Raw genomic sequence first — 9,108 nt, 5'->3', positions numbered from 1 at the left:
GGTGAGATGGTGAGATGGTGAGATGGTGAGATGGTGAGATGGTGAGATGGTGAGATGGTGAGGTGGTGAGGTGGTGAGATGGTGAGATGGTGAGGTGGTGAGGTGGTGAGGTGGTGAGGTGGTGGGTAACCAGCACTGAGCACATAGTGCTTTATCTCTGTATAAAAACTCTCCATTTCTGTCAAAGTTAAGAACAAAAGAAAAATGTCGTATATATACATATTTCATACATACTTTTTTTTGATAATCTATTATATTGTGTTATTTCAAGATGGAAAAATGATCTTTTTGATAATATAATAATATATAAAAGTATATCATATTGATATATAATATATAATCTTTTGATAATATATAATATAATAAAATATAACAATCAAAACGAAATAAGTAGTAGTAAGTATTAGGGCTATACTGGCACCTGTAAGCATTCACTTTAATTAATTTAAACAGAACAAAATAAAATATTGTACATGTGGCGGGAACATATCTTATATTCTCCTTACCTTCGATTTCTCTTATTCTTCTCCTTCTCTCTCTCTACCTACACTCATTCGTCTTTTGATCAGACCCCCGGTATAGAGTGGCGAAGTCACGCCCATCTACTTCCGCCCCATGGGACTCTAGTCAGCGCCCCTGGGTAAATTACCGTACAGCCAATCACAATGCGTGACGTCATTGGTAAGTGACGGACCCCGAACAAATCTGGTAGGCCGAACACATATGGGGTGTTTCTCAATGTCGAGTAAAGCTGCTTCAGATCCACTATTTCAAGCATACTACGTCATCGAGTGCCGCCGAAGTACTGTTCCAATCTCCAGCATACTTGGAAATCTACCGAGCCCGGCGTACTCTGTTTGGAGAAATATCGAGGCTGCACATGAGTAGACTCCGCGGTCTTAAAATCCCCACAATGCTTTGCGCACGGACCAATTTCCCCAAATCTGTGGCGGAAGATGTAAGAGGCGGGGCCTCTCATATGACGCACACCTGCACACTTGCTAGCGTGTTCCACACTTCGTTTTCCCAATGCCAGGAAGTATTCTTGACTCGCTTCTGAAGCAAGATGCTCGGCAGACTTGTGCTACCAAGCAAGCGTACTCGCCATTGAGAAACACCCACGGTACCTACAGCGGCAGCTCTGGGCGGTGTGAACAGAGCGGGAGCTGAAAAGGGAAACGGGAGCTGAACCAGAAAAGCTCTCGCGAGGAGCTAGAAAGGGAAAAGCGCTGGTGTGAAAGCCGCAACGTTTAAACATATACAAGTATAGCTTTCAGAGAGAAAAACATGTGACATTTGTGTGGTAGGCTGCATGATAAAAAAAACGGGGTTTTTATTTTGTTTCTGTTTTCTATTGATTTTATTTTTCTCAAAACAAAAAATAAAATCACTAGAAAACAGAAACAAAATAAAAACCCAGTTTTTTCATATTCTGCTACCGGAAGTTGTCTTTCAAATAAGAGCGCAGATCAGTACGGTCGTGTGTCTCTATCCATCCATGTGCTCGGAAGTAGAGGGTCAAAAAGTGTGGTGCTAGTTAATAAACATGGATCAATACGTAGTCTTTCGCAACAGTAAAAGAGTGTGTCTCAGAGAAGAAGATATGACTGCCGAAAAACTAAGCCGCATTTTTCAGGTAAAAATACTTCTAATACTACATAGACTACAATCAGGGAATAGCTAGCTACTAGCTAACATTACAGCTCTGCCTTTGCGAAGCCTGTTAGCCTAGTTGTTGGGGATTTTGCATCCTTGAAGTCCACCTGAACCTGAATTATTATTGTTATTATTATTATTATAATGTGAATAATTATAATAATAATCACTTCATTTAGAGGTTCACCATTTGGGGAGGTTTCCTCAGTCACAAGAATATATAAAGGTTTGGAAGTAACGACTAGCACGAGGAGTTCATTGACTTATGATTGTTTTTGACAGGTCTCATCTCAAAGTCTGTATGTGAGTGATGACGCGAACGTGGCCTTGTTTCCTGGAGCATCAGGTGTTCCTATGATCTCACTCCCAGAGGTCACTATGAGGTGCATGGTGAGGACGATGTCCCGCCATCAGCTTCAAGTAACATGGGCCAACGATTTTCTTTCATGCGAACACCTGCAACTGCTTCTGCTAGTTCACCTGCACAGCGGGCTTCAGCCCCCCCAAGGGCCACTGTCTCCAAAACATTTCAAAGGTAACCTTAAAGTCGCTTACTAAATTACTGTGAAACGTTATTTTAAAATGGACTAATTACGAGATGGGAAATGAATTATAATTTCATTTAGTTGAAAAAGAGATAGATAAGATTAGAAATGAGGAAATGATCATTTCAAATCCAGTTTCCATTATTTGTATAATTCGTAGTTATTGTGTAATAATAGTTAATACCACTTTATGCACATTTTAACATTATTCCCTAAAAAATGCTCTACATTGTCTTTTGTTGATATACAAATGACACATATGTATTAAAGGTGGGGTAGGTAAGTTTGAGAAACCGGCTCGAGTGCGCTAGAATTAGAAAATACACAACCGGAGAAAATCTGCCACTTCCTCACAGAGCCCCTCCTCCAACACACACGAACGCACACATGACCAATGAGGGCACCAGATAAGTTTGTGCACAGATGGAAGGCTGACAGGCAGGTAGGCCATCCAGTTATTTTAGCCGGCTCAGATGATTGGTCGTGCTTTTTACAGTACTACAGCTTCCACAGATGATATTTATTTATGGATTTTTTGTCAAAGCACTTCAGATATTCATTGCTATCGGGATGTTAAGAGCATTCCATGGAATATAACAACAAGTGTATCTCGAGCCGGTTTCTCAAACTTACCTACCCCACCTTTAACCATTGCTATGATTATTAATGCCTTCCGTGTCATAGCATTTATGTGGGTATGATATTCTTACAGATCAGTGTACTGAGCTGGTTGGTGGGAGACTGAGTCCCAGCAGAAGCTTCAGGGGATCATTGGAAAGGTGCAAGATGCCATTGGAGGTCATGACCCCATTCTATTAACCGATGCCCAGGGAAATGAAATGTTGGAGTCAGAGGGAACAACAGGTGCGCAATATTAATGAATTATGTGTATATATTACATGCCACAATACTACTCGTGACTGAACTAGCCACTTAAGTTATATTGTTTTTTTCTACTCCTAAGGATCACAATACTGGAAACATTATTCCGACTATTAAAAACAACAGTTTTTTATTTCAAACCACACATATCTTCTGGCCATTACTGCTTATTTATTAACACGTGTGCATGCTGCTAGTGAACGGGTTCCCCCACCAAAAAGAAGTGCCTGTCAATAAAAAAACTAAAAACTTTTCCCCATAATCAAGTTTAGCATTTTACCTTGATACACCCTATTGCAATGTTGCTGTCTTGTTTTGAACTATTTATAACATTTAATATAAACCCCATAGAAAACAGCCCTGACCTGGCCAAGCTACATTCATAAATAAAACACTTGCATTTTATAATATTTCAAACAAACGGTAAGACCACGATTAGCATAAACGATTGAACAGTACCATGAACTATGTGTTATGTTGTTTCTGTTTAACAGCAGACACGATGAACATGCTGCAGGCATTGGAGAAGCTGGTACTGGCATCACAGAGCGTATCAGATGCAGCGATCAGAGAGCTCACCAATCTGACCTCAAAGAGTCGAGTCCTTCCCAGCTACAGATCATCAAGCAAGGTTTTTGCTGTGTTGTTTGTTTGACTAAGTATGCAATGGATACTTGAATAATTTTCACACACATAAGGTAACTTTAAATCCATTTAATATTGTGTCTACCATTGTACAAATACGCATTTTTACATTCACATAACAAGGTGATTTGTGTCTTACAGGTAATTGCATGTACTGACGTAGACCTTTGTGTAACAGGCCATAGTTTGCTATAATAACAAAGACATTTTCCACAGCGTTAAAATTGTGTTAAAAGTAAACACTATCACCAACAATATGTAACAGGGACATGCATACAGAGAATGACTAGGTTTTCTCAATTTTCTTTTTAGGGTTCATCGAAGAGCCAGTCTTCACACAATGTTGCAAGAGCATCATTGGCTGCAAAAGATGTGTGGAACAGTGACCTCTGACCTCTGTGCAAAATGTAGGGGGGCTCCAATAACGGCACCATATCTGAGGTGAATGGTCTGAAGTCTTTTCTGTTCTGAAATCCCTTTTTGATGAGGGGTAACATGTTTCCCTTTTATACACAGAGAGGTGTTTGAGTTGACTTTAGTTACTGATACTTGGGTCAGAGTTCTTGTTCATTATTTCTTAAGCATAAAGAAAGAAGTAAAAATGTGACCACTGTTTTTATTGACATCATTATTTGATCGACTTTTTTTATTGACCACGGTCTCAGGACCTTTATGTGTTTTGTAAAGTTATATTCTGATGCTAGCACTTCTTATTGACGACCAGTATTTGTGCAAAGCTAACAAGTGATCAGTATCTTTGCCTGTCTCTTTTTCTCGATGCACCAACAGGTAAACTAATGGTTTCTGTCTCCTGAAGCTAGAACATTGACATGTTGAACAATTCCTTTGAAGAATGTAAATTAGTAACGGCAACACAAACTTGGTGACAGTGGGTGACTGGTAGAGACAAATGTTAACGTCGATCAAATAATGATGTCAATAACAAGTATTTTACCCTTTCAGTTCTAATGGAGCAAATGTGTTTTCACACGAGTTGTAGTTATGAGATGGAGCAAAGCCTCTTTGTATGGAGCAAAGCCTCTTTGTATGGAGCAAAGCCTCTTTGTATGGAGCAAAGTCGTTATTCACTGCTCTAAAGAACAAGTCTGATATGTCAGAATATTTCTCTGCAAACTGATTCTCAACTGTTTGTCCTGTTCGGTTGAGAATGGATCAACTCCAAAAGTAGAATGTATGGTCAGTTGGGATGTTGTTTGTAAAGCTCTGCTGCTTCAAGTGCACGAGGTAAAGGTCTGCTGCTTCAAGTGCACGAGGTAAAGGTCTGCTGCTTCAAGTGCACGAGGTAAAGCTCTGCTGCTTCAAGTGCACGAGGTAAAGGTCTGCTGCTTCAAGTGCACGAGGTAAAGGTCTGCTGCTTCAAGTGCACGAGGTAAAGGTCTGCTGCTTCAAGTGCACGAGGTAAAGGTCTGCTGCTTCAAGTGAGGCAACAGCTCCTGGGGGATTTCTTTGGGGCAACCACTGCCAGCCAAGTGGTTTGGTCTTTACCTGTGAAATAAAGAACATACGGTTGATCTCACTTATAACTTGCATTATTTGAATCTTCACTACAGTGGTTTATATAACCTGGTATTCGGTGAGCACGACTCCACCACCATTGTTAGACCAATGTGGCCCAACTGGCCTGTCAGGTTGGACACGCAGTATCTGACAAGGTTATCATCCATGTCTAGTTCCTCTTGATCCACCATCTGCATCTGTCTTTAGGGGATAGTTGACACGATTATTGACCTCAGATTCGTTCAACTACATGATTCTGAAATCAGAAACACAGATTTAACTACAGTTAATTAATCTGAAGGTTTAACCTGTTTCACACCTTCCCCCCGGAACCGGGCGGATAAACGCGTCATTTGCAGGAAACAACGTCTAAGGAATCTTAATATTGAATAAAACTATGAATGTGTTATATCCATGTAACGGGAAGAAACTCAGCTAACTGATCTTTTTAATTTTTTTTTTCAAAAAAAACCCACATTGCTAGCACTCAGCCTCTGAATTAGCCACGAGCGAAAAAAATGTAACATTGTGTAAAAATGTAACATTCCTCCACTTTGGTTTCGTTTTCCACACGCGAAGCGCCCACATTTTTTCTTTACAACGTGTCTGGGTGGGAGCCTCCCCCTTCGATTCTATTGGCTCTAACGGTCACAAGGGTATGTCAACCAACCAAATCGAGCAAGGGGGGCCAGAGATAGGTCAAATCCACCCAAATGACCCCAGATGGCCCAGTTTTTGGCTAAATCTCTCTAAAAAGGTCAAATTTCACTTGTTTTGCATCAATCTTGATACAGGGTACTTATTATATGTTGTACTTTGGATTCCTAAAGCTTTTAGTCTACTAACCCATCATCCAAGGGTAGTTTTCACTATAAGTAAAAAATAATTTTTGGACGGACACTATAATTTACAGTTTTTTACTATGTAAAATCTGAATTTTCTTTAAAATAAAAAACATTTATATTGATTCTGACACTTCTACATCCAACTCACAGGTTTATCATTACTTTGAGAACAAAGATTATTAATTTAACCCTTTTAGAAGGGAAGATATGGTCATTTGTTCTGGGAATGGCATTTTCGAGCCTGAGACCTGAAAAACAGGCTCAGAGTGGAACAGGTTAATGATAAATAAATACTGTATGTTTTGGTCGATTTGGGAGACATGGTCATGCAGAACTGAAACTAAAGACATGTTCCAGACATTCTGCATACTGACTACCTATCCAGGTATTAGGCATAATGACTGCAGAGCGACTCTTCACGTTTTACCAGGGATTGACATTAAGGACCATTTCCAAATTGAATGTAAAATAAATCTCATCACATAACTGGAATATAAGGTTTGATAAAACTGTGGTTGCCTCTGCAGTTTAATGTTAAGCTATAACAAGATTGAAATAAAACCTGTTTTGGCCAAAGTGAATGTCCAGTGGCATGTTGACCCTGAAAGCTAGAAAGGGTAGTTATTGTAAAGAAAATGTGAATGATGTACGCAAGAAGACAGGCTGCTGAAGAAACAGATAAAAGGGATAATAAAAGTGTGCATACAACTAGCGTGTTGCTAAATGAATCACTGTACTCTCGTGGACGACGTCTGTAAGGCCTTCTCTCCTGATTCGTCTGTAAGGCCTTCTCTCCTGATTCGTCTGTAAGGCCTTCTCTCCTGATTCGTCTGTAAGGCCTTCTCTCCTGATTCGTCTGTAAGGCCTTCTCTCCTGATTCGTCTGTAAGGCCTTCTCTCCTGATTCGTCTGTAAGGCCTTCTCTCCTGATTCGTCTGTAAGGCCTTCTCTCCTGATTCGTCTGTAAGGCCTTCTCTCCTGATTCGTCTGTAAGGCCTTCTCTCCTGATTCGTCTGTAAGGCCTTCTCTCCTGATTCGTCTGTACGGCCTTCTCTCCTGATTCGTCTGTAAGGCCTTCTCTCCTGATTCGTCTGTAAGGCCTTCTCTCCTGATTCGTCTGTAAGGCCTTCTCTCCTGATTCGTCTGTAAGGCCTTCTCTCCTGATTCGTCTGTAAGGCCTTCTCTCCTGATTCGTCTGTAAGGCCTTCTCTCCTGATTATGGCGATAGGACGACAGCAGCTCCTGCATGAAGAGTGGCAAATACAATTCCTTGCCATGATCTACTCGCACCTGATCCCACATCCCATTGTACTGCAGGCCTCTTGGATGAAAATAAAAATAGTTTTAATTTGTGCAAAACATTTGAAATGCAACTGCCCTGAATAAGTTGTTCTCAACAATGTATATGTTTAGCTGTTATTATATGGCCACATTGCAATATGAATGTGATGGCCTTGTGTAAAATATGTACTATTATTTTAGGGGCTTAAGAGTAGGGGATTCATATATATATTACATATTCTATTTGCCGTTTTTCTTTTTTCTTCATTGTCTAAAAGGCATTATTGTAATTGGCATGTGGTCAATGAATAGTGAATATCTGCAAATGGCCATAACACAGTGGGGGGGCTTAGGGCTGGGCAACAAGATCAAATATCACTTTTTTTTGCATTCTTAAGATGCACTATATTTTTCTGTTTATCTGTGTTATTGTGTTGCACTGTTGGAGGAGCCTGTGACCTCATATTTTCATCGTCATAACTACATTGTAGCTATGTTAGTATGACAAATAGAAAACCTTGAAACCGGCAAAAGATAATTTTGGAACAAATAAATGAGTAAAATGCATTTGATGACAGGGAATGTAAATGCAAAAATTAAAACAGCCAGAACAGTCTAATACATTCATTATTGCATACTTTTCCTAAAAAGCATGCCTTTAATACCAGAGGTTACACTTCTGTCAAATTGTTATTATAATCCAAAATCCCAGACCATATAATCTCATAACAAACCACAATATTGATATAATATCGATATATTGGCCAACAACGTCTTGCAGAAATAACAGATTTGCACTGTCTCCAGATTTAATAAATCCCTTTAGTGTCTGCAACAATATGGGCTTTTACCTGAAAACATCTTCGTAGATGACTAGGTTGTTTTTTATAGGCATTGAAGAATGAGCAACAATCTTTTTGCTGAAGCCATCAATGGCTACAACATGGGTGACCCCAAACATAGCCAGCTTTTCATTTTGGTCCATATGAACCTTTTGACCCATGTAGTCTGCTCGATATGGTGTGGGGTTGAGATTGCGAGGCTGATGAGACTGAAGAATCTGCAAGGAACGAATTAGCGGCTGAAAAATAGTTATATATTAAAAAACAGCAGCATCATAAGAGGGCAACCAGAGTGACAGAGTGTGTTACTTTGCTGAAGGATATTACTACTAACAATACATTGAAGTAATTTTACTGTGTCAAGCCACTTCTGCTCTAGAGTATGTTTGTGTGGGACAATGTGGCCCGTGGGACATGTAAATGCAATGTTGACGCTTGAACTGTCAACGGGGGGTGGAGAGACACTATGGACGCTCGTGAACTGTCAGCGGGGGGTACACTGTAAACCTCTGTCGCCTGTCAGCGCAACTTACATGATGCCGTTTCAAACCATAGACTGTATATATAAAGTTTAAAACATATAATAATAAAGGGCGGTGCCGGTGTTATGCCGTAGATTGAAGCCTTGCCGTAGATTGAAGCCCTGTTCGCGGGGACGAGCAAAGTGACGTCATCGCCTGTATTGAGCGTTCGCCTCGTTTTCTAAGCGGAAAAACGAAAGATACTATTTACTTTCTCTCTTTTGAATGATATATTTCCCATCAGATTAAACAGCAAACGGCTGAATAAATAATGTGCATACAATTGCGTGGAGGCTCGTTTTAAGGACACTTTTCAGATCTGTCACAATCTTCGTATTGGAACAAACTTCCGTTTTTGAGTCCACTCTGTTCTG

This window comes from Trematomus bernacchii, unplaced genomic scaffold, assembly GCF_902827165.1.
Source record: "Trematomus bernacchii unplaced genomic scaffold, fTreBer1.1, whole genome shotgun sequence".
NCBI lineage: Eukaryota > Metazoa > Chordata > Actinopteri > Perciformes > Nototheniidae > Trematomus > Trematomus bernacchii.
Note: the sequence above shows the minus strand (reverse complement) of the source record.